Here is a 26,955-nt window from a genome sequence, read left to right as displayed (position 1 = left end):
AATTTATCATATACTAACTACACGGGTGCAGTTTCACATGATCTTTAGCAAGCACAAGGCCTAACATTTCCTAGGGCCTACTTTTCCCAGGGCTTGCGAAGCCTAACTTTCTTTATAACTCCCCGAATTTTCTATGATTTTAAAGCTTTTTACTATCACCAGTGTTCCTGTGTCCGATGTCCCCGTGTCCCCGTGTCCCTATATCCCCGTGTCCCCGTGTCCCGGTCCCCGTGTCCCCGTGTCCCGGTCCCCATGCCGACACGCGATGGCGCCGCAGCCCCCGCGCTGCCTCCGGACCGTGTGGCGCTGTGGCGGCTGTGGCCCGCGGAGGCTTTCACGCTGGGAGAGGTGCCAAAGCCAGGCGACACAAACATCCCCAGCTCTGAGTGACCGAGGGGCTGCTGGCAAAGGCGGGCACGAGCTCCTGGATGTCCTCCCCAGTGCTTCGTACCCCTCAGCTGCTGCCGGGGCAGTCGGAGCCCTCACACGGCAGCGGAGCCCACCAGCTCAGAGGGCTGTGCCGGCTGGGGAGGCAGGTTTGCAAAAAGAAGAGGGGACAATGAGGTTTTTTCCCCTTCCAGAGGCAAATTTCCATGAGGGTCTGGGCCTGGAGAAGGTGTTGGAGGAGTTTTGTGGTGGAGATATCTGTGGGTTACCTGCCTGTCCTGTCCCCTAGGGGCTCACCTGTAGGACAAGAGAGACCCGGGTGGAGAGATGGCACAAAGCTGTGTTAGCTGAAGCGTGCTTGCTGGGCTGAAACAAGCACACATATATATATGTAATGTAGTCTAGGGACATAATTGGGATTTAAATGCAGGGGAAAAAAAAAGACTCCACTCTTTTTTTTTTTTTTTTTTTTTTTTTTTTTACAAGCCTTCAACTTCATAAGCTTCTGTGCCTTCAAACACATGCAAAGTAAGGCCTAGCAAAATCTTTTGCTGCAAGCAAAAAACCGAGGAGCACTCTGAATGAACCTCTGCACTTCCCTGCTGTGTTCACTTTTCTTAGCTGGGTTAGGCAAAATCTCAGCAGAATTTGCTGTTGTGTCTCTGTTTCTCCAAAATCTAATACCACTGTGGAAAGAGGGAAGGAGTGAAGGGGAGAAGGGGCTGTGTAATGCTTCATATGGCAAGAAATTCAGCAGGGGCAGTCTGGGGTGCAGGATGAAGGCAGCTGTGTCTTTATCTGAAGGATTTTGTAGTGCTCCTCAGACTGTTAGGAAGCAGGAGGCAGTGATGCCCTGGATGTGAGCTGAGGAGGATCCACAGCAGGTTTCCTGCTGCTGAGTCTCTGCCCAGCCATGTCTGGCACTGGGAGCCAGGCACTAGGGCAGGAAGTGTATAAAAAACTCCAGTGACTCCATGGAAGTGCACTACTCTGATAATAGCATGGCTGAAGCTGTTGTCCTAAAGGCATTAAGCGAGCAGTACCAGAGAATGGGGATTTGGGCATAGTCTGGAGATAAGAAATGCAGTATTTTGGTGGGGAAAGGCCACCATTAGCTGAAATTTGCCATAAGCAGTTGCCATTTTCTGAAAGAGCCCTGTTTGATGATATGGTACTTTTCTTCCCCACCCTTCCCTAAGTACAAAAATATCCCATTCAGCTGTGCCAATCTCCAAACTGAAGTCAAGCCTGGAGGAGCTGTGGGAGTTGCTGATATGTTCTCATTTGGCAAGGGTGGAGCAACATCTAGAGCTGGATTATTGTCAGTCAGGCTGACAAAGCAGAACAGAGCATCACCACAACAAAACCCTCTGACCCATGTTATGTAAAGCATTGTTTATTTGTGACTGCTGGGCTTCTGGTGAAGAGAAAATCCTAAGAGAAACTCAACGGTCCTTTGAGGGGGCTCTTAAGAGGTTTTTTTCAGCCCTGCAAATTATTTACATTAACAGGCTGCTTGCTCATGTTGAAACTTGCTTAACAGTAAGTTATTACTTGTTATATGTTGCAGAAAAAGGAGTATGTAAAGCCCTACATTTTTAAAGGGATTGTGAGAGGTAGCTGGATATAGTTATGTGGGGCAGAATTATGCTAAATGACAAGACCAATTAGAATCTAAACAGTGAATGAAGCTAGATTTCATACGGAGCCTTGCGTCTGGGGTAATTCCAAGCAGCCCTCTTTTCAACTCTCTCTTCCCCATGAGCGTCTGTTCCAGTCACAGGCAAAAACAGGGAAGAAAACCTTGGTCTTTTCTTTCAAGACATCATCAAAGACTTTCACTACATTGCCAAAGGGGGGCAGTCTCAAGCAAAGCAAAAGGCTTAAAAAAGCAAACCCCTGTGAACCTGAGTGTTTATGGAAAATTCTGAGAAAGGTGCTTCATTTGATGCTGAGAAGTCCCTCTTGGTACAAGCCACAGTTACATGTTTCATAGCCACAGGATCGAAAGGGCTCTCCCCTCTGAGTGCTTTTATAGGAGATGCTGAAATAGCGATGCAAAATCATAATGATTAAAGTGCGATACATAGCAGACAGCAGATATGAGCTGATAGTCTGGTGAAAAGGACAGTAAATAATAAACAAGACTATTGAGAAATATGAAAAACTTTGGCTATTCTGTAGCTAATAGATAACAATGACAGTACCCTGAGGATAAGGGTAGGAGAAAGCAATGAGTCTTTTCATAGCAGTATATCTTTTGTAGAATAAGAGGCAACAAAATTCAGTGAAAAGCCCTTAGAAGACAAGTTGTCTGTATGTGTTATTAATGCAGGAGGAAGAATTGAAAGTGTTTTTGGCCCCAGAGAGAGATGTGTGTGCATCACCCGTCTGCTTAGAATAAGGGCAAAAAGGCAAAGCACTGAATAGTGAAAGAAATTATGGATGATCACAAAACCCAGACATAAATCTGGTAGTAGGATGAAGTATGAAGCAGTAGTGGCAACTGGATAAAATTGAACCAGTGAATCTGAACAGTAAATGCTTCTCTGGCACACCTTATTTGTTTCACTGGGAATACACAGGAGATGCAGCTGACAAGTGGTGTTTATTAATGAGCTAATACACTGGATTTGAAGACTGAGAGGAAAATAAAGAAAATGATTGACAGCACTGAACATTTTATCTTAATAGTTTCTTTAGGACACAGAGACATGGTATGTGCATCCCTCTCAGGCAGGTTGTTTAGGTCACCAAATGTTTCATGCAAAGAGGCAGCAAACCTATCCACTCCTCCAGCCTCAGCACCAATGTGCCTGCCCTAGGGAGCAGTTGCTACAGCTGTGCCAGATTTTTGGTGCCTGCTGCACTGTGCCACCCAATGACTACCTCAGTTTACAGTACAGTACCTCTAGGACCAGACAATGTCAAACAATTTGAACATCACCAAATAAATGTTATATTGTAGGCAAGCTTTATTTATTCAGTTAGTGCTTCTATTGATACCGATTAATTTATGTTAAAATAAATGTTTTATTTAGGCTAGAGGAGAACCCTAATTAAAAAGAACATAGTGCATGTATAGAAAGCAAAAAAGCCTGAGAAAACCCCCAAATGCAAGATGTTAAACTCTGTGACAGGAATTCATATCTTTGTTTAAGAAAAATATGTGAATAGTCAAAGTCTGCAGTAGGTGTATCCAGATGTCATATTGCCCAGTGAGGTGTCTCTCTTCTTGTATTGCTTCTGACAAAGATGACTTTCTGAGACATGACACCAAACAAAACCCTTTGTCACTGAGGGTGACTGATGTTCTTACAGCCACACCTGCTTGCAGAAGCCGTCAGAGTGCAATCTGTATTTTTTCTTATGCAGAAACATAGAGCTGGCTGAGTACAGGTTGGTTTCCATTTGAAAAACTCCTCCAGACCTGAGTGATGCTTTTGTGTAGGGTGCTGATTCTGAGCTGTCTGAATGCAGAAGAGCTTCCATGACATTTTGCCCTCTCCCTCTGTGTCTCCTACCTGGTGGGTCAAAGTTTTCTGCCCTGGCTTCCACAGCACAAGAGGCCTAGGAAAGCGGGGGCTGTAGGCAAGTCTCCAGCTATCTAGAGATACTGTCCCTCTGGAGTCCCACCTGTAACTGGCCTTTTTTTGTGTGTGTGTGTGTGTGAATAGCCCACTTTTTAGGTTTTAATTCTACCAGAAGCCTCAGGCTTTCATAAATAGATTGTCAGAGATCCAGCCAAAGCATGAGAATGGTTCAATAGCTGGATGTGCTTTCTGGATTCCTGACTTCCTCACACCACCCCAAGTGCCTGTCTATGCTCACTGCTCATGTTCAGGCACTTCCAAAACATTTTCACAGCTTTCATACCTCTTGTCCAAACATTTAAGGCTTTTCTGTCTTCTGGGCAGCTGCAACTGTTTGGATGGACATAACATTAAGTGTTAGTTCAGCTGGAGCTAAGCAGGCATTTACTTTCAGATTGCAAAAAATTTTGGGACATGATAAAATAATTTACATTTTTGTTATATTTTCTCAAACATGGGAAGCTGTTTTATCTGCAGCTGTTTTATCTCCCTGTATATGTGTGATCTGTGATATTTACAAGTATCTGAAACATGAAGGGGCCTAGAAGGTGCCTTAGATTTCTTGTAACACCTTGAAATCAGTGGAGAGCTGAGAATCTTGGCCACAATGTAACTATGATGCATTTTTGTACATTCATTCAGATGCTTATTATATCTGTGATGAAACAGAAGCACTAAATTAAATGGGTGAAAATGTGAATCTGAAGAACATAGGTACCACTCTTATAAATTCTGCTTAACCCTTGCTTTCTCCTTAACAATACATCTTCTGAGCTCACTCTGATTCCTTGTATGCTTGTCCTCACAAAATGCCTCTGAGGGCACTGTGATTGTCCACATTCTACAGGATGTTCAGGAACAAGCAGATCAGGTGATGGATGTACTTCATGACAACCAAGTCTTGCAAGTTCCAGTCCAGCGTGCGGACTTGGGGATCATTTTCTACACCAGATATTAATTGTTTTAATAAAGGGCCCATGGGATACAATTTCAGATTTCTTGAAGCTTAGTTATGAAGAAGGAGATCAAATAAATTTCTTCTGTCTCATTCCCCACTGATGGTGTGCCATGGGCCTTCTCCATCTCTCAGGCTAGTTGTCATTTCACCTTAATTTCTTTCTCCCACATCAGGTGTCTGAGACAGTGATCTAATATGCTGATAAAGGAGAATCCTGAGAGAAGCAGAGATTTGGTTCTACACATTGTAACTATTCATGAAATTGGTTATCATCTCTATAATTACATTTTGTCCAAAAGCCAGATCAAGCTAAACTCACTGAGGAACAGGCTATCAAAAATTAATAAACTTATCTGAGGAACAAAATTTAAGGTATTGTTTTGAGAGAGCAAAAATACTGTAAAATATTATTTTAAATTTTTAATTTTTTTTTTACAATGATAAGCAAGATGGTTCATTTCAGAATGATGCTGTGATTCTCCCATTTCCACTTTGCAGTGGAGTGTGAGTGAACATATCCTGTACTATGTGTCATATTAGTAATAGACTTGGTGAACCTTCCTTGAATCTTTTTCTATAAGTAGCCCATGTCAATATGAAAATTTTCTCAGAGAAGAGCATTCATGCTTTTTCAGGTGTATATAGATCCTTTTTTTTTTTCAATTTTTTGGTTGCTCTCTACATTGCCAAGGGTCCATTGCTGATTTCCTTCACAATTTGGGGAGAAATTGTTATAATTTATGGGAATTCTCTTTAAAATGCCCTTTTCCTGGAAAGTTTCAATTAAAAGAGGGTAGTCTCATCTCTTCAGAGGTGGGCTAGCTGGAACTCACGAGTGAAGTATTCAGTGGGAGAAGTAGGAATTTGCCCTGGTGGATTTTGTCTCTGAGTGAGGCCACCAGAACAATCTGCAGTGCCGAGCTAGTCCCCTACTGTGGCAGGTTTTGCTTTTCCTGTGCAAGCACAGGGCAGGGCCTGGGCTGCCCCAGGGGCGGCTCCCTGGTTGGGATTCAGGTAGGTGATGAAGCCTTTTGAGTTTACCACATCCAGCACAGAAAGGAAGCTTGATCTCAAGAGATGGGGAACACAGGCACTTCAGAAGAGATTGAAATAAGTGAAAACTGATCTCTGGAAGTTCAGAAGGATGTGCATGTACCTTACAGAGGTCTTCTGAATAAATCTATAGAGTTGCATCCAAAAAATCTGGTGGGGAAATCATGATGTTACCTTGTGAAAATTAGCTATTAATTAAACAGCACCGTGCCTCCTTACCCGTTCCCCATATAAGAATTATTGATTTCTAAACAGAGTAATTTATGACACTGGAAGGAAGAATTAGCAAGTGCCAGTCAGACAATTTATATTGGCGGGTTTCAACAGGCAAGCAGACAGCAAATTGTTGTGACTCGCTTCAGTGCTGTGAGTAGATATAAATTGTCAACCCACCAATACTTCAGAGCCATTAAGTGCCAACACTTATTGATTAGTATGTGCTTTTTCCTGCTAATGGCACCAATTTCCGAACAGCCAGGGTATGATTCCGACATTCATTGTACGTTCAGTGTCTTGAAGGGGACTCAGCTGCTTTTGCCCTTTACTTCTGTAAAAATCCTGCCTGGCATCACTCACGTTCTGTAGACCTGAGTTACAAATACAGTGTTGAGAAGCTAAGATCAAGGCTGCTGCCAGCCATCAGACTGAAAACACCTGCAGCAGCAGTGTGTAATAAGCTGTGAATGTTTGTGTGTAGTTAGAGAGCTGGGTCAATAGCAAGGAAGAAAGAGAAATAAATGCTGATGAAAATTCTTTCTGCCCTGTCCTCTCCCAAACCCACACAAACTTCATTTTACATACTCCCTTTTGTACTTAGCTGTCAGCCAGCATCTTACCCTGCAAAATCCTCAAAGAAGACAGATTTCATCATTCTGTTCCCTGTGAAAGGACACAATTGATTCCCTAGCACTAATGATTAACAGATTGAATATGCTAAAATACAGTCATACCTCCCTTCAAATCTGTTAGCTGAGATCAGAAGGAGTCTCTCTGGGTCCTGCCAGCAACCAGTCTTGTCCTGGGGTCAGCCACATCTCCTCTTTTCCTGGCAGAGATTGGGCTTGCAGAAGCATATGCTGAGAGCAAAAAGGCCCAAAGGAAGTATTGTCTCAGCTCCCAGGTGTATTTATGCCAAGAGCTTAATCTGAAGGGCAGTGTCAGAGAAACCAACTAGGCAGAGCTATCTCTACAGAATGGGAGAACTATTTGGATGGGCAGGAAGCTGGGGAAATGAAGAGAAGCTAAGAAGTTCCTCCTGACTGCTCTAATGGGAATCCTAGGGGCTGCTGCATACAGAAGACAGGGGTTTCTTCAGGCCATGCCCTGGCCATGTGAGGCAGATTGTGAAGCTGTACAAGCCCATAGGTTTGTTCAGTGGAGAAAGAGGAAAACCTGTGCTAAGAAGGTTTTAAAGCACTATTGTTAAAAACAACCAATAACAGCCACCAGGTGCTAGACTGTTTGAGCAGCTGGTATAACACCTACATACATGGGAAACAGTTAAGCAGTTCATCTTCTGGCACTTTAAAAATTATTCTATAAATATCAGGTAAATTTGTCACACACAGAGGTCAAACAGACCTCATTCTGTCATTTACTGCAGCCATCTTGTCAAACAGCCAGGGTTTCTTTCAGAGTAAAGGGCTTCGTTCTCTCTTTACAAAAGTTCAAGTAAAACCAGAAGAAAAGAAAACATTTGCTCTCACTTGTCATCACTCAAGACTTGCATGAGCCTGAATATCCACTAACTTCCTCACCCCAACAAATATAAACAGAGAACTTTTTGTTTTGAAAGGAAGCAGAGTTTCTGGAGAGAACAGAGAAGAAAAGATTGGTTTTACCTTTGTGATTAACACTGTCAGTCCTTTCCCAAAAGATTGTTCCTTTCAAATATGAGGGAATAGTGAGGCTACACAGTTCAGAGACAGATGAACAGCACAAGTGTGAGACAAAGATCCAGAAATCTCATTTTGTCACAATCTGCAGTTTCACAAGCATATCTCACCATGCTGCTAGTGGAGAGAAATATTTAGTTTTTTTTTAAAAAAATTATACAACCCTGCCATAAACTTTGTAGAATGAGAACAGGAAGAAAGGAATAAGAACGCAGTTACAAGAGCAGACCTTAGAGCTTGCCAACTAATGGCTGATACCAGCTCACAGGGAAGCTGAGTCTCCAGAGGTGTTCAGAACTCAGCTGCATCTGCCACAAAGTACATGGGAAGAATGTAGTTCAGTTTTTGAATACAAAAGGACATCTCCTTGGGGAAACAATAGCCTTAATGATGAAGGTTTGAAGGAGTGAAAAAAATTCATTAGTCATAAAGAAATCTTGGTGAGCCACCCAGTCACTCAGGAATTTAAGATGATTCTTGTTCCCAGTAAGAATGCATATAGCTTTCAAAAACACGTAAGAAGAATGAAGTGTTGCAAGAACTGGATCTGAAGGAGTGAGTAAACAAAGGGAATTAATCTTTGGATTTTTAAAGTAAATTCAGTTTTAAACCCATTTAACTAGAAATCTGACACCTGAATAGTATGACTAATCAATGTGTCTGCCTTTCAAAGGCTGTTCTCCATCTTCTTTTGGTTAGTCCCAAAGAAAGATGCAAACCAGACTATGCAAAACACTTCCCAAACTAAAGTGCAGTCTGGCCACAGGACCCGCTTGTCACACTGTGATTGCAGGATAATGTAGCTCACAAGTCACAGCGCTGTGCCTGCTCCCATGTACACATTTTGTTCAGCTTTTGATTCATCTCTTTGTTCAGGCAACTTGAATTGCTCAGCACGTCTGTTTGGGCTTTTCAGAACAGGCTGATTCCTTGCTGGAAGATAAATGGTGGATGTACAGTTTGAGGACATTCATTCTTAGTTTACCTTAATCAGAGCCAGCCAAACCCAGGAAAGTGTTCTTCAGAGAGACATGTAATTATTTTGACATTTGGGTTTTTTCCAGTTTGAAATAAATTTTGCCAAAATTTCTGGAAGAAATTCTCTATGAAGAAATAAATCACACAACAATACCAATGACATGGTATTTTTGCAGTGCAATATGCCCTCTCAAGAGGTAGGCATGCAAAGCGATTTGTTAAACAAATGTGCCGATGGTGGTGATCCATACTTGACATCGTCTGGAATGATACCTTCCGTGGATCCAAAATACCATCTCATCTTGATGGGGCTCTGAAGGGTTTTGGGCCTCTCAGGTTATTGCTTCCAGGATGGAAAATGTGGAAGTGGTGATGGAGCAGTCCTGCTCCACTGTGGCACAGTGCTGCTGAGAGCTGCTTTACCACACTGCTCACGCGGCAGCTTCCTGATAGAAATTTGAATTTGATTTAGCTAAAGTCCTAATGAGAAAAAAACACCACGTCATGTCAAGAGCTTTATGAATCAAGATCATCTTACTAAATTTGGTCTAATAATTATTAGCCAGTAGCTGTGGTAATTGCTCTCTCTGCTTGCAGAGACCCCTTTCACTTTGAACAGAGGCAGCAAATGGATGTGTTCATTCTCCCTTCAGAGCAAAGCCAAAATTTGCATCACTTAGCAGCTCCCTACAGCCATGACATTAAGTTAGTTTCCTCATCCCATGCTGATCCCATCTGCTCTGTGTAAGAGGCCTCCAGATCTGAAACACACCTCTCCACGTAGGCCCACGGCTTCCTTTTGCTGAGTCTGGCTGTCGATAGGCAGCCTGGAGCACTGGGATGTGGGGCCTTTGAGTTTGGATGCGCAGCAAAGAGCAGCTCTCACACGCTTCCCAAGGCAAATAAAACACAAATAAAAGGAAAGGGACTGATGTAAGGTTGTTTCAGGGCCAATTCTCTGCACAAGTTTTGATGATGGTCTTTTTTTTGTTGTTGTTGATGTTGTTTTGGTCTTTTGGCAATTTTTCAAACCATATTCTGCAGTCAGAAGACTGTAAGTCAGAAGAAAGTTAAGAGAGCTCAAAAACACTCTTTGCCTTGTTGGGATCATTTGTAAAACTGGCTTGGTAGTACAGAGTGAGATGAGTGTAATGTACCTTTGAAAATGCCTGCATTGCTTTTTCTAGAATATCCATGTCTAGACATTTATGGAATGTTCAGATTTCTCTTGGTTTGTAAATTCTGCCAAATGCTGTTGTGTTATTTCAGAAATGGCCTGAATTTTTGCTGAAGTGATTTTCCTCCTCACTTGGAAAAAAAAAATGTAACTTAGGAGGTAATAATTGTGTGTGTGCTGTAATACTTGAATGCATGTATAACTTACATCAGAACTTGTGTAAGTTAGCCTTATGTTCTAGGTTATTATATTATTTTTTAGAGTGGGGAGGTTTGCTGGGGTGGAAGATTATATTGGTGTCTGTAGTCAAGAAGATATCAGTGTGAATTCAGACTTTATTTGGGAAGAGAGAAAAGGAAGGGTGAGGAGGAAGGTGATTTTCAGCACTGTGGTTTGTGTAAACTACAACTTATGCTTCATTAGACACTTATGAATTTAAACCCTGTTCATAATAAGTGGCTTTGGATTTTTGAGAAGACACAAGGGAAAAGTTGCTATGAGTATGTTTTATGTTACTTTAGGTAATGGGTAAAGTGAAGTGATTGTATTGAGGCTTTATGGTCACACTTTAAGCATATTGTGACACTATAGTAATTTACAGAATGGCAGTCCTCTTAAACTACATTTATAGAGGTAACTATAATATGTAAATTATATATATATATAATGTAAATTATATATATAAACCCAGGCACGCACACACACACACATATATAGATGTATAACATGTGAACATTAATTTTCTGTATCATAGAAAAGAGTATTAAGGGGAATGAATATCTGGCAGATTATTCACCCCATTTACCAACACAGTGTGTGGTGATGTTGGTCAGTTATACGCAGTGCACAGCAAACATAATGCTTTCACTGTTACTCTGTCCATTACATACTTGAGTAATGAGATTTCAAAAGCTTTTTGAGGGCTTGGCATTAACCTGGAAGATCTCCTATCCACTCTTTGTCTGCTGGAGATAGCACACTTCTTTTAATTTACAAAATGATTTAATGCACTGGGGCTTTGAAAGAGATGGACTAGCCATCAGTAATGCCAGGAAGAGCTGCAAACTGCAGATAGCAAGAAGCATTGAAAGCATTTCTGTTACACAAATTTCCAGGCTTATTTTTTAAAACATTATTAATCAAACATACCACATTAGAAAAAATATTTTGTAAATTTTCAATTTTAGGCAGCCACATGTCAAAAAACATTCAAAGTTTTCCAAATGCAAAAAGAAGAAGAAAAAGAGTATATTGCTATAATTTCATTTAACTTGCCAGTGTGGAAGAACCAAATAATGAGGAAGTCACAGCACCCTTACTTCCATTTCCAGTAGATCACCAGAAGCTACAGAAGGCACTTAACTCTCTCTGCTGTGACAGATAATGTCACCTTTCTGCAGTGTCTTGGGAGATTAGGGCTCACAGGTCTGCCCTGCCCTTCCATGGCAGATAGATGAATGTGAACAAAATACTGCTGATACCTTCCTGCTGAGCCCAAATGGGATCCCCAAAATCTCACTTTGCAATGGAGGTGTGTAAATGGTCCAGTGGTTCTTTTAGTCTAAGGTGTTGTGAAGAAGCAAGAGGGTGATAAGATGAAAAGATCTCAAATAGTCTCAGTTCTTGACTGTTCCCATGATAAATGTCAGTCACTTGGAGCCTTATGTTAGGCTCTGAATTTGGATACAGGGCTGTTGTCATTTCCAGGGGAGCCAGTATAATATTCTAGGGTGAAACAGGACTATATGTCTACTCCAAGTTACACTTCTGTCTCCTTTCTCTCAGAGTGGTTGTTCTGATGTTTCCAGTCCTCATTTCCATCCTTTTCTTGGTTACCTACCTGTTTAATCTCTTTGGTTCTCCAATATTATCACAACGCATATGGCTGACCCAGTAAGGTAGAAATGAGATATTTAATATAGACTAAATCTGGACCTTTCCTCCCTCATCAGTATTTAACATTCAGGCCAGAATAATAATAATAATAGTAATAGTAACAGTAATAGTAACAGTAACAGTAATAGCAATAGTAATATTAACAGTATAATTAACAGTATATTATTACTATTACTATTACTATTACTATTACTATTACTATTACTATTACTATTATTATTATTATTAGTTTTATTATTATTAGTTTTATTTAATGTTTTAATTTTTTCTAGGGTCTGTTTATTTTGGAGTATGGCCAAATGATTACGGGGTATTTAAAAATGCACTTCAGTTGCTGGGAGTTAATCCGTGCATTATTAGAACCAGGCAGACAGAAGAATGGGTTAAATTAGTCCTTGACTATTAGTTCAGTTTAAATTTGGTAAATATTCTACTTCATTACAGTAATCATCTCAGAGAGGGATATTCAGAGCTGGGTCTTTGTACAACAGGTAATAGCCTTGACTGAAGTCCAGGGGCAGGAACAATCTTACAGGGGCTTCTTCAGCAGCCGTGCCTTGGGTCTGCCTTAAGAGAAACATTACTGGTGAACTATAAAGAAAGATGGTTAACAAAGTCTGAAAATTAGGGCCTTTTGGGTTGTTTGTGTCTGGAGAGATTAATGAGCAGCCATATAAGTAATTTATTATACAGTAAACATGGGAAATGGTGGACGTAAGGAAGTCTGGTTTTCTTTAAGTCCATGTTTAATTTCCAGCCTTGACCTCACTGCAATAATCACAGCTTTTTATGAGCATCCTCATCCATCTGCAGCTCCTTCTCCACTTAATCTTAAGCCTCTTCACAGTATCTCCAGGCCCTTCCCCACCCACACCTAGCAGTGTGAAGGAGGCGGTACCCAGCTGTGGCCAGCTCTGAACTGGCACTTAAAATATGACAGATAAATGTTCGGTTTTACTCTGTGGCCATTAACTCAGCAGACAATGGATTTTCAAAAAAACTTGCTGGGATTTAGGACAAGATTTTGGTGCCTAGACATTTATGTCACTGTCTGATGCTGGCTTCCTGCTCTAGAGACTTGCATATGGAACTGGAGCTAACATACAAAATCTATTCAAGACCTGTACCTCTCTGAAGCAGCAGATGGAGGATTCATGTGGACATTTAAAATAGCTCTAGATGTTTGTCTGAGCAATTGAATTGTCTCCCGTTATCTATTAAAGCCTCTAAGTGTCAGATTTGATTTAAGTCACACAAGTATTGCTGGGTTGGACAAAGAGATAGACCTCCCAGTGATACAGAATAGGCTTCATTTCCTCAGTAAATGGAGCTAAAAATGGTACTGAGTAGGCACTGAAAGTGAACATTTGTGCTACTGAAGTGTATCTTTGCTTTGTAATTAGTTAGTGAAGAATAGTAGCTGGCTCTGCAAGTCGCTGTGAGCTGCTTCAAAAGGGTAGTTGATTTGCAGTGAGGTACTTGAAAAGGATCCCTCTACCATTCTACATTTTTTCCACACTCCAACATAATATCTTTTCTCCCTGAGACTCATGACAAAATATGGGTGTGTTAAATAGTGTCTCCAAAAGGGACATGTCTCCAGACAGCTAGATGGGGAACATAAGTATTCAGGGTGAAATAAAATCAAGATAACAACTTTTAGTCTTAAATTTAACAGAATCATAGAATCACAAAATGTTTTCGTTTGGAAGAGACCTTAAAGATCATTTAATTCCAGCCCTCCTACCATTGTGCCAATTTGCTCAAAGCTCTATCCAACTGGACTTTCTCTTGAGCACTTCCAGGGATGAAGTAGCCATGACTTCTCAGGGCAACCTGTGCCAGTGTCTCACCACCTTCACAGTAAAGAATTTCTTCCTAATATCCAATCTAAACCTGCCCTCTTTCAGTTTAAAGTCATTGCCCCATGTCCTATCACTTCCTGCCCTTGTAAAAAGCCCCTCTCCTGGTCTGTTGTAGGACCCCTTCAGGTACTGCAAGGCTGCTGTAAGATCTTCCCTGAGCCTTCTTTCCTCCAGGATGAGCAATCCAGCTCTCTTAGAAAGTGTCCATAGGAGAAGTGCTCCAGCCCTCTGAGTCTTTTCATGTCCTTTTTCTGGATGGACCCCAAGAGATCTATGTATACACATATGCATGCACATATATATATAAATAAATGCATTAATACTTATTTGTGTAAGTATTTTCCACCTATTGCACTCCATTTGTTGGTATTGTGCTGCTTCTCTCTTTTATAATCAGAAACAGCAACTGGAATTCCAGAAGGCCTCTTAAGTTGTATGTCATCAAAGACAATTAAAAAAAACTGTCTGTAATAGTGATTTTCCATAAGATAACATGGAGAAATGGAACATGTCCAAGCAATGAGGCTTTTCCCTTATTTCAGTAAGAGACTTGAAAGTTTTTTCTCTATTAAGACATCACTACCATGACAAAGCATTTAGAGAATATTAGTATTGATAATAACTCATCTAAAGGTAAAAAAACCCCACAAAAAACCAACCCCAAACAAGCATCTTTAAATTCCCCCACTTTATTTGTTACAGGGCTCTCAAGAGAAAATATTTTGTCACAGAACATTCCAAAAAGCAGAGTGAATACTGCCCACTGAAATTTAACAAATAAAAATACTGACAGCTGGTCGAAGATAAGCAATTTTCTAGGTTTCCATAAAGAATTCACTCACCTAGGAGACTGTGCTTCAAATATGACACTAGTTTAGAAGCACTGAACTGGAATGTCTGTACCATACAACTCTTCTGTGGTGGTAGGAAAAAAAAGTAATCTTTAAACCAAAACTGAATGGAGTTACTAGTGGGGCATTGATGTTCCAGCCATTACATTACATATGGAAGCCAGAAAAGAAGTCAAATTTAGGCTCTTAACCATGAAGTATTATTTGAACTGGCTTTCAGTTTCTGGGGGTCTTCGCATGCATGGGGATTCAATCCTGCGTGGACACTGTGAATGGTTTGACATTAAAACCAGCAAAGAACACCGAGAGAGATCAAGAGAAACACTCATGCCAGACCAAGATTCAATTTTACCTAAAATATTGTTGTATCTGCCCACAACAGCTACAGCAGCAGCACCTCTCTACTTCCTACAGAGCAGATGTTGCCCAATAGTATTTTTGACACAATTTTGCAATGAGTGAGAAGATAGTGAAAGATCTGATAAACTATCCCCATGTCATAATCACCTTCATATCATACCACAGAAACACAAGCCTGCTTCTGTGCCTTGTAGTGCATTCAGAAAATGCTACAGAATGCATTGTTTAGGCAGTGATCTGCTGCTTTTCAGTGCCTTTCCTGGGCAAATGTGTCAGCAGTCTCTGTTCCTTCAGATGTCAGTGTGTTGCAAACACCCCAATGACTCCCACAGCAGACATGGAAAGGATTATAGATCCTGTAGCCTTCCTGTTCATATATGAAGTGATGCAACAGTGAGAGCAACAAATTTGGGGATGCAGTAAGTCAAAGGAGGAGGGGACACATGGAATTATATTTTTTCCAGGGACCCCTGTGGTTAGCATTTAGCAATGGTCTGGTGTGAAAAATATTTGCTTTATTTAGAGAAGCCTGACTGGGTGTAACAGAATCTAGTAAATAAGATATTTCCTCTGCTCAAGTTTCCATCTGCATATCTACTTGGGATTTTACAATGTTGCTTACTCCACTATTGCTCACATTTCTGGAAAGAGTGAGGAAATCAACGGGATTTCAAGTCTGAATGAATGCAATGATGGTCAGCAGAGTCTTCTACCACTCCTAATGGCTGAGGGGGAAGCACTTTTTTCACTCAGATGTGGATCTCTTTACAGCTGCTTGTACCACTAAGAGACCCATGAAGCTTAAAGGGTTACTCTTGAATACATGAGCTCTCCTGAGTGCTCACTGAGGCATGAGTTTGGTTTTAGCTCCAACGTGTATGTTTTGTGTGTTGCATTAGCTTAATGACTGAGATCATGAGGTGATTTCATCATGGTAGTGGCAGTCCTTGAAATGCTGCCTCATCTGGAAACCAGTTAATTGGAATAAAAAGCCTTTTTCTGCTGCCACAGTAGAAAGCAGCAGAAACATTTGGGATTCAGAGTTCAGAATACAATTTTCTCATGGATGTTCTAGCAAGAACATTTTAAATTGAAGACTACTGAATGGAACTTCTAGCAGAGAGCATAAGAAATTTTGTCTTATCTCAAGAGTAATAAATAAGTTCAGCTGAGCACAAATGGGATTATATTTGCAAACCAAACAAATCCAGCCTAACTGGAAACATTAAAAAAACCCCAAACTTTAAAACATTTATATTTTTTATAGAAGGATGAACCTTCTTATAGGAAATGGATACAACATCTTTTTAATACATTGTACATGCTCAGCCATATTCTTATAGATGGTATATAATGTAGTATTTGCTGCATGCTCCAGAAACTGCCAAATGTTTTCCATAACCCTTCTTTTTATTAAAATATTTCAGATACATCTGTACTGCACTAAATCCTATGCTGCTATTTGGCATGAACTGTATCTTCAGACTGTTCTGCAGAGTTAAACTGTGCCAAGACTGAAGTATTGATTGCTACTCATTGTACACAGCATACTAATAAATCCCAGCTTGGTGTCCTGGCCAGCCATCTAATATATACACAGACCTGGAGGAATCACTTGAGCATTTTAATAGTGCTGTCCTAATGGAACAAGGCACTAACAAGTACCTTTCAGGATTCTGTGAGATGAAGGAATTGATCCAGATGAGCCATTAGAATACACAGAGTGAGCGAAAACAATCGGCTGCCACGTCTTCAGTTTAGCTCATGCTGCTGGAACAGAGATGTCTCCACCTGGGCTGGAAGCTATAACCAAGAGAAAGAGAGAAGCTTAAACACACAGAGGTTAAATTTCTCCTTGGTCCTATATGAAGGGCAGACATTATATTGCAGGGTTCACACCATCTCACGTAATTTTTTATCCTATACTTTGGCATGCTCTGACTCCTTTTATCTCCCAGAGCATTATCATTCTAAATGGTCCTAAGCTTTCAGGGGTGATTCAGAAGAAATATTGTTGCACACTAAATTCTAAATTTATACATATGTGCTTATTTGTAAATACAGAGACCTTGGTGTTAGATCACCCTGTGTCTACGCAAATATTTGCAAATTTTGCAAATGCAAATGTCTCTATGCAAAAATTAATGCTAATTTTTAAAAATAAATAATATATTTGCTATTGGTTTTATTTTATATCTATATATATGAATTAAAAAAATTCCTAAAAAATAAGACATGAAGATCTGGCACTTAGGAACATGGTTTAGTGGTGACCAGAGCAGTACCATGTTTATGGTTGGACTTGATGATGTTGGAGGTCTTTTCTAAATGATTCTCTGATTCTATGGTTCTATATGCATCCTGTACTTGAGCATGGACCAGCAAGAATTTGATAACATCCTCACATTTTCATATAGAAAGCCTTCCCAGCCATGGAGCAGCCTCTCTCAGTCTTTATCCTGGTATTAGCTGACATCTTTTCTGGTGGAAGTACCTGGAGTGGGTCTGCACAGTAACTGTGGAAGAAAATGACCAAATATTAGTGGGAAATTCATGTTCATTTTTCCCATTAGAAATCAGTGGTAAGGTTGATGTAAGTGATGAGGTGAAGGAAGCCCAGAGGATGATTCAGTAGATATAAAGGACTGTCTCTCAGAAAGCAGAGCAGAAGAGGAGTGAGTAGGAGTTATGAGGAAGAGAGACTTGTATTTGATGGAGGAGGACGAGGGAGAGATGAAATGGCAGAACCCAGACACATGGCTTTCAAGGGGGGAATGAATGGAAAGAGGAACATGAAACAATCAAGAATTGAGTTAAAACTCCCAGCTGGGGCCTTTCTACCTGTGCAAACATAGACAGAAGATGGGGCTCCTCTGGAAGTAGAAGTTCACAGTCTTGGTTGCTTAGGGTAATAAGGGAAATCAGGAGTACCATGCTGGTAAGAATAGAGTATTAACTGAATGCCACAAAATCTGCTTTGAAAAAAGCTTATACTGGAAGCTGTGTTCTTTCAGGCCTCGGAAAAAAGCCCTGAGAGAAATGTCACCTAAATACTAGAGAAACATACATGAAAACAAGATTGAGGAAGCCCATTTACATGCTGAGTATGAGGTAGGTTTTCATGATCCTGTTGTATCTGTGCTTTTGTGAATTTTTCCCTTGCATTATTTTTTCTGAAATGTCACCACAAACACAACCATAACAACTCGTCTGGCTGTGGGAGGCTGTTTGGGATGCTCAACTCGGTAATATCTATAGTTACTCAGAGTATAAGCTACTTAATACTCAAATCTTTCTGGGAGCATAAGGATTGCATAAGGATTCTATTAATGGTATGGAAAACACAAAGTGGTATTTTTGTGTAATGAGCACTGAACTGAAGTGTCTTGCATCTCTTTGTGCACTGTAGCACTTCTATTCTGGGCTCACTAGTAATTAAGTCACAGTAAACAGAACAATGCCAGAGAACATTTCTTGTCAGTGAGATTTTGTCTTTTATGCTATTATAGATTTAAAATACTCCATATCATGATGGTGATCCAGGTGAAATAGCATTTCCCACCCACCCCATTCTTAAGTATCTTTGGCAGGAACATTCCCAACAGGACTACCCTGCTTCAAGGGCTCTCACTCTTCAAGTGTGTGGGTGCAGTCACTCCAGTTGCATTGCCAGAGGATGGTCCCAGGGACATGTCACTGCTCCTGCAGATGTATCCTGGCTGGAGTAATCTTACCAGTTCATTTATTTCGGTGCACTGGCACTCCTTTAAAATTAAGATCATCTTAAATGTATGGATGATATTAGCAGTGATAATTCTAGTCCATTTGTTCATCTGAGCAGGTGTCAGACTCATTAAGGCCTCAGTGCACGTACTCACCACAATGCACACAGATGGATGTGGAAGGTACTCAGCAATTAGGCTAGTGCAGAATTAAATGCTTGACCATTGTGTACATAAGGAGATAAAAGACAGTCCAAAATAGCTCTTGAATGTCCTATTCTTAATATTTTATTTCCATAAAGTGCCTAAAATTATTTTATTTAGGAGACCTGGTACCTTTGCGTAGGAAAAGCGAGCGTTCAGCGCTATTAATAATAAAGCTCTGTATAATGTGCATCTTTAAAATGCTCTGCATGTGTCAGGTTGCTAAGCCCTGCCAAGCTGCTGAGGGGAAGGACTATTTCTGAGGAGTATTTCTAGATGCAGGCATCAAAGCTGAGAAGTCCCAAACAATTTAAAATTATTAGTGAAGTTAAAGCCTTTAGTCCTGACACTGAACCCACCAGAAAAGTGTCCTTCTTTTGCTTGGGAATCCTAATCCAGAATTTCTGCCTCTGATATGCAGTTTTGCAGGCTGGAGGATGGTAAAGTTTGTGCAAAGAGCTCTAATAAAGGTGGTTTGAGTTAGTACAGGAGCAGATGTGGTTTTTTGGGTCAGAGCTTTACTGCAGATTTTTTTTGTTTTTATTTTTTTTCCTCCCTTTATCATGGGTATAATCTATTTTCAGGACCTGATAAATGCAGCAGCAGATTTTCTACATCACTACAATCAACAACAGAGCTGATTATTGATTATTAAGACTGTACTTTGGTTTGGGAGCGGTACATTTGGAAGTATTATGTGTTCATGCAAATCTTAGTCAAATAAGCATTCTGAAAAGATTAAACAGAAGCTATTTCATTTGAATTTTTGTATTGGAAATTGATTTTCTTAAAGGGTTTTCACAGGTTCTTGTCCTGGTATTAATTTCCAGCTTTGATCTTGACAAAAACATCATGCTTATTTTCAGGTACAGTGGGAGTGAGATCCTCAACAAAGTGCAGTCAGTGTAAGGAAAGACTAACAAAGGGATGGATAGATGAAGAGGCATTTAATAAAAGAAGTTATATAAGGCTTGTTCTGTGGATTTATCTTTTTTAATATTATACAATCCTGATAGCCCTGGGAAATGGTAATTCTCTCCAGAGCACCTGCACATTATGCAGTTGCTTCACTGATTTCAGGGTGCTGCTTACTCATCCAAAGGCCTTGTGTATTCAGAATATGGATTATGATCATTTTATCCAGGGTATGTGAAAATAATTGCAAGCAATGCTGGTGGGCAAATGTCCATTGCTAAGTGAATCCATTGGCTTTTTCCACCTTGGCAATGAACAGAAGGTCACCAGTTGCAGATCCATCCATCTATCCATCCTCAGATGGACGAGTGTTTGAAACAGAAATAAGGAAGCTTAAAAAAGACAGAAGAAAAGGTCAAAGGGTTATAAAGATACTGAGGGCTGCCCAGGCCAGGCCTGATCCTCAGAAGCACCTGGATATTTGTGCTGTGGGCAGGGGAAAGGAGGGGGTGCTACTGAAAATAGAGTGAGTCTCCTACATTTGAGATGACCAAATATTTTCTTCTGGCACTGCTGTCCTTGCAGACTACAGGAGGCCTGTCAGGAAGGCCCTGGATGAAGTTACCTTCCAGAGTTCTTGATGTTTGTTCAGGAAAAGTTCTGAGATACTTCAAGGTCTTCTGTTCTGTTGACTTTGTGGCTGCTGAGGAGGTGAAAAGTTTTGCAATCATTTGTGTATAGGCAGGTGTGCCTGTTCTCTTGAAACTGCCTTGCTATGGAGATTATTACACATCTTACAAAAGTGGAACCTGAACTACCTTCTTACAATACCAGTTCACCAGCAGACACTCATGTGAGAGCTATATTTATGGCATGTTTTATCCTTTTTTTGTTCCATTTGCAAACTGCATACATTTCTTTTACTTGCTTATAGAGATATGTAACATTCTCCATCCTAAAATCTCATCTTTTTGAGGTTTTGGGTGTGTTCTCCAGGCATATAATAAGACTTGTTTATTTACAAGTAGAAGAACACATAGTGTGATTTACCATGGTATTGTCTCCCAAGGAGTACAACATTACTAAGAGAAAATCTTTAGATAAGATTTTAAGAATCAAATTTAATCTTTAAAAGGCTTTTTACTAAGGATCTTTTTCCACATGAGTGGTCCTTCCCTTAGGATCTTATAGAAGAGGAAGGACCCTTCTGTTATTAAGCTTAGGCCCCCACTTCATTGTGCAAACTTGCCACATAATACCATGCCCAAAATTTAATCAAATAGTGCTTCTCATGCAAATAGCATTGAGTGCAGTTGGAACACACAGGAATATAGGACGGATCTGAGCCTCAGTCTTTCCATGAGTGTTTAACATAACAAAAGCAAACTGGTTGAGTAAGCTGATGGAGAACCATGTGTTTAGTGAGAAGGGAGACAAAGAACAAAGTCTTCCAGCACACGGTGTGATTCTGCACCATTCAGCAGAATAGCTCCTGCTCATGAAGACCTCCTACTTTACAGAGCCTAAAACTGATTTTAAAAGACAATGCTTATGGTACATTCTTGTATTACATACAGAATGACTCTTATAGCAAAGGTCTAAAGCAGATTGATTGAAAATGTAGCTTCAAAGTGAAAGCTTATATTTCAGTGGGGGAGGGAGCAATTTTTTTTCAGAGAGGCATTTCACTGAAAAGCGTGAAATAGGGATTTCTGATGCAGATAGATTAGTGTTTGAAGAAATTGCTCAGTGTACACAGGATTGGAATTGAGCTCTGGGAAGCTCAGGTAGACGAGTATTTTAATTAGATCATGGTTTCACTTTTTTTTTTTTTTAAATATTACATGTTGAGCTGTAGGACCCAATTCACACTGAATGATACTGATATTGTACAAAAACCAGAGACATTTTTTAAGTGCCTTGTCTGTTCATTTTAGCAAAATACAGTGCTTGCTGAGCCAGTATTGTTAAATTTGTTAAGCTATTATTGAATGCAATGACAGTGAACTTGAGAGGTTTCTCAACATGCTGGTTTAGCTCTGCATTTGTGTGTCACTGGAAATTATAAACCAGATTGTCGTTTGCAGTAAGGTCACTGACTTTTACTATGTGGGAATGCCCAGCTAGCACAAATATCTCTGCAAGACACTGTGCTGTGCCTTTTTTTGAACAAGTTTATTAGCCTGGCCAAAGAGTTTTGCTTCCAGCTCTAAGCCATCTCTCCATGCAGCAACTAACATGTACCTGCACTGTGCTGCTTTGTGCTGCATAAATATGCATCAAGCATAATTTGAACTGAAAACCAAACTAAAATAATTTTTTAAAAATCTAAACAAACTAAACGAATCTAAACAAACTAAAATAATGTTTTAAAAATCCATATCATCTTAAGGCCTATATAAACATATTTAGCTCAATTTTAAGTTTTCTTCTGCTGCTTTTGGGTATGTCTCTTGCTGAAACAGTCTAAAGCAATGTAAAACAGTTTTAAAGCTAGACACGAGCACGCATACACACACACACACACACACACACACACACTTTAAGATTTGCATTTTTTTTTACTTAAAGTGTGTTTTTAAACCAGTTTACTTAAATGGCTACAATCTTTGTGTTTTGACAGGCAGAGAGATCTTGGTGCTTTGAAGTTAGCTGGACCTTTGCCAATGTAGTCAGGATTATTTAAGATCTTTATGCTGTGCCAGGGCTTGGAACTACGATATAGAGAAAAGTTACAGTCTCAAAAGATTATCTGTAAACTGAAAGCAAGGTCTGAATGAACATTATCAACAAGTGTTGTCTTTACCGTAATTAAAATCTGTAATAAAAAGGTGCTCTCATTTTGGAATTCACAAAGTAGTCAAACTCCTTCAAGTGCTGCTTCCCTGTGAGCATCCGATAAAAACAGTCCAAACTCCTAAAGGAGAACTAAAAAAATCTAAACCCCAAACCTCATGAAAATCAAAACAGTCAACCTTAATGGAAAAAAATCGGTCCAGAACAAAATAAGCCATCTGCCAGTAAATCATTGATCTGGACATGGATAAACCACAGGGCAAGAATAAAATATTCATAGTAATTAGTGGGATAGACAGAATAGAAACCTCTTCTTTGCACTTGCCGTTGTTATGGTGATTCTTCCTCCAAACACTCTCTCCTCCCCCCCAAATGACATTGGCTCTCTCCATGGCTTTCCATCTGGCTCTTGCTTTCTTGTTTATCCCAATGAAATTAGCTTGACTGCTCATTTGTCACCTCGGAGGTGTATTCGCTGTGAACATGTGCAGTGCGAGAGCAGGACAAGCAGATGGTACTTGAGAAGAGATAAACAGACAGATGCATTAAAGAGACAGAAAAATTGTTGGTATGAAATAGTGTCTGGAAGATGATGAATTGGGTTTGTGTTTGGTAAGGCACGGCCAAGTCTCACATGCAAAAAAGCATCGTTCCCTCATCCTTGTTTTCTTTTTTGGCTGCTGGCACACGCTGTGGACTCTCCAAACTGCTGAAGCTCCTGGGTAAGAAGAATCAGGGATACCATGTTTCAGAGAGTACAATGAGGTTTCATGTGAATTGCTGGAAAATGTGACACATTTTCTTGTCTGCTTCTCCTTAACAAAATTAAAAACACAACTCCATAAATCTGCACAAATAATTTAATGTCTGCTCTTTTCCTATAAACAGCTCAAATCAGAGTGCCGTTTATATCTATGGTATCTTATGTCTAATAAGTGTGTGTGCAGAAAAAATGGTGATTTCATAATATATTTATGTAAGTGCATTAAATGCAGAGTTGGTCTAGATTTATGCCAGGGATCAAAATCTCTTGTCCAGGAAGGTGCAATGAGAATTACCCTAGAAAACCAGTATCAAAATAAGGACAGCAGCAGAGGGACAGCCTAGGTGCTGACAGAACAGGGAAATAAGAGCCATCATCTATAAAAATGTGACCTAGTTGGACCTTTCTGCTAGGCCCAAACTAATCTTTTAGCCAAATGAGATTTTTAAAGATAATGAGTATGACAGGCTTATGTGTGTGACACGGGAAAATTGGAGACAAAAGCAGGATAATGTTTACTTTCAGAAATTAGAACTACATTTGTCTAATTACTGAGGTCAAATTTCTGTTTCCTGTTGGATACTAAGGCCCAACAACTAACAAACTTTACCTCATGGAGATCTTCCAGCAAGGTTGCCAAGCTGCAGAGAAATCTGCACTTTAGAATCACACTTTATGACTGAAGGCTTGTAGGACTTCCTAAACTACTGGAGAAAAGATGGGACTGGGGACCAGCTGGTAAAAGTCAGTCTTTTTACAACTAGCTCACAGAATGGGTAATGATAATCCCAGACTGCAAAGGAAGCAAGTGTTTTTGTTATTCCTCATACATGTATGCCCAGCCCCTCTGCATAAATGAAAAAATGCAGTCTAGAATCAGTAGCTGACAATACAAATAAAATATATCAGCAATATTTTTTCATTTTCAAGTAATTTCTTGCCTGTGAACATTGGCATAATTCAATATGCTCTGAAAGCTCCAGGAAGTTCAGGAGTTTCAGAAGCTGATGGGAGACTGTAGCTCACTCACTTCTCATGCTAAAACCAGTTTGTGTGTGCCATTCTCCAGGGCTGGCACAGCAGTCAGCAAAGGGACAAGACCACAGCCAGGATAGAAGCACATTTTTGAAAACAAAAATCTTGGTCTTGGCTTTTTTGCTCTTTGACACTGCCATGGAATGTTTGCCCAGAGCCAGGTTGCAGCAGCATCTGCATGTTCTCCAGACCCCAGAAGTTTTAGATGGGGGTTTTGTTTTCCTAGGAATAGGAAATTCCTAGGCTAGGAATGCTAATCCTGCACACATTTTAAAACATCATGTGCTCAGGATACAAGTGAAATTCCACATGAATAGTCTCATTTAATCTTCATTTGTCATCTCAGGGATAAGTATATGCTGCTTCTCTGACCTCTAGCGTGACACAAAAAGTGCAGACTAAAGATAATTGAACTGCAGCTTTTATCTCCGTGACTGGTTTCTTTCCTGTCTTTGTTTCAGATTTCCAGGAACTAAGGTGAATTTGTCCATATTTGAGCCATACTGGTTTCTGCTTTCCTGTCACAAAATAGATTCCCTGTTGATTTTGAAGTGGAGATAAAAGATTTTGCTGCAGGAGGCACGCTTGCATTCATCTCACTTGCAAAATGTATCTCCATTTTATAGAACAAAAATAACTGATGGAGGCAGGAATTGGATAGACTTGATTTAGGTTTTAATCTATTGGTTCAGAGACAGCAGCTTAATATCCTGGACACCTTGAGCATCAGGGGGGTTACTTTTGGTCTCATATCAGTGTTGTGTAATTCCAGCAAGTCCTACTCACATCCTGAGGTATGAGCATATTCAACAAACTGATGTACCTCAGTCACTCATGCTATAAGGTGTGGGTTACCTCCCATGTTAGAACAGAATCTACAAATGAAGGGCAGAGTCCAGCTTCCCACCATACCCCCTTGGGAGCTGGGTTAGGTACTGTCCTCCTCACCCTCTCTCTGTGCTTTGAAAAAGGAGCACAGCAAGTTCTGCCTCCTTGAGAGGCTCTGCTTTAGATCAAGGCTGGTGTTCTCACTATGCTTCTGACACCACCCTTGCCAAGGGGAGGAACTGAAGGGAATCTCCCACTCCTCTTCAGTTTTGAAGAGAAACTTTGTTTGGGCAAACATTTGAGGACCAAGTTAAGAGTTGCTAAGCTGAGAGTTTTGGTTTGCAGACGTATGAGAGCAAACTTACCTCTGGGTAACCAGAAAAGGTATGTTTAAAACTCATAGTCCATAGCTGAATTGTTTGGGATTGTTTGAGATTGTAACTGAATGATGGGAGGCCAGTATGCTTCAGAAATCTGGCATGCAAAAGTAAGAAAGGAAGCTCAGTAAGTTAAATCCAAAGTTTGTTTTAAAATGCAAATGTAGTCAAGCTCTCTTGAAATTCCAGTTTGTCCTTTTCTTTTAAGGGAGTGGCATACAGAGATGTTTTTCATACATTGCACACACTGATTTCCTTTGTAAAACAGAGATTAAAACAGAAAAAAGAACGCTGTATACTAAAGGGAATTGCGTATAACACAGCTGCCTAAGTGTGAGAGCAAAGTAAGCAAAGAGCAAGTAAGGTCACCTAGCACTCAGGCAATCCAAAGCACTGGACAGTGGGTGCATCATGTTGATGCATTCCATTTCAGAAGTGAAACGATGGACTTTTATTTGTCATTTTTTTCTTAAGGAATCACAAGGACTTAGTAAATGGGATGAAAAGGAGCAAGGAAATGTTCAGGAAGAGCTCTCCTTTGATCACAGTTTGCTGCAGGGTTTAAAATGATATCCAGGATTTCCAATATTCTGTCAGATCTTCCAGGAGAAAGAGACCTCATATTTTAGAATGAATTATCATATTTGTATATAAATATATATTTCATACAAATATTCCTGGCTATGGCCAATATGTAAAGTGCACACAATCCATTACAGTATGAATTTAGAATCTTAGTCTCCAATAAACCAAAATTTACTATAGGTTCAATTAAAGAGATATTAACTGATGTTAGTAGCACATACCAAACTTTTAGGTCAGACCCATAACAGAAGTGTTAGTTACTTCATAAAAACAGGTAAAGCTTCATCAGGAGAAGGCAGATGAGGGGTTTCCCTTTACTCAGCTGAGGATCCTCAAGGACAGTGTAGCATCCTTACCATGGTGTGGTGGTCCTACTTCTTTATGCCAAACAGAACAAGAAACACTTTCAGTGCAACTGAGGTGAGTCTTATTTTCTATATTTTGCCCTAGGTAGTAGGATGTAGAGGGCCAACATAATTATAAGCATGAGAAATGAAGCAATTTTTTATCTATCCCATTTTAGGAGGAAACAAACTCTTGCAAAACAAAATTCCTAGAGGAATATTGTCTACCCTGATGAGTACTAGCATTCAAATAGCTAATGATTCAACTTTCAAATCAACAGTTTTCATTGTAACAGGAAATGCTCCAGGAAACTCATGTCTTACTCTCATATCATGCTTGATCCCATACCAGGACATAAATAAATCTACACAG

At 40.1% G+C, this 26,955-nt stretch overlaps 1 long non-coding RNA gene across 1 annotated transcript in view; it reads left to right on the top strand.

Annotated features, from left to right (window-relative positions):
- Positions 1 to 257: 257 nt before the first annotated feature.
- Positions 258 to 26,955, top strand: part of LOC147655501 (uncharacterized) — a 52,608-nt gene continuing 25,910 nt past the window's right edge. The window contains exon 1 of the long non-coding RNA XR_015287904.1: positions 258 to 536. This is a non-coding gene — a long non-coding RNA (uncharacterized LOC147655501). The remainder of the gene's footprint in view (positions 537 to 26,955) is intronic.

This window comes from Cyanistes caeruleus, chromosome 1, assembly GCF_971803275.1.
Source record: "Cyanistes caeruleus chromosome 1, bCyaCae1.hap1.1, whole genome shotgun sequence".
NCBI classification, from domain to species: Eukaryota; Metazoa; Chordata; class Aves; order Passeriformes; family Paridae; genus Cyanistes; species Cyanistes caeruleus.
The sequence above is the reverse complement of the archived record's forward strand: the minus strand, read 5'-3'. Positions and strand labels throughout refer to the sequence as shown.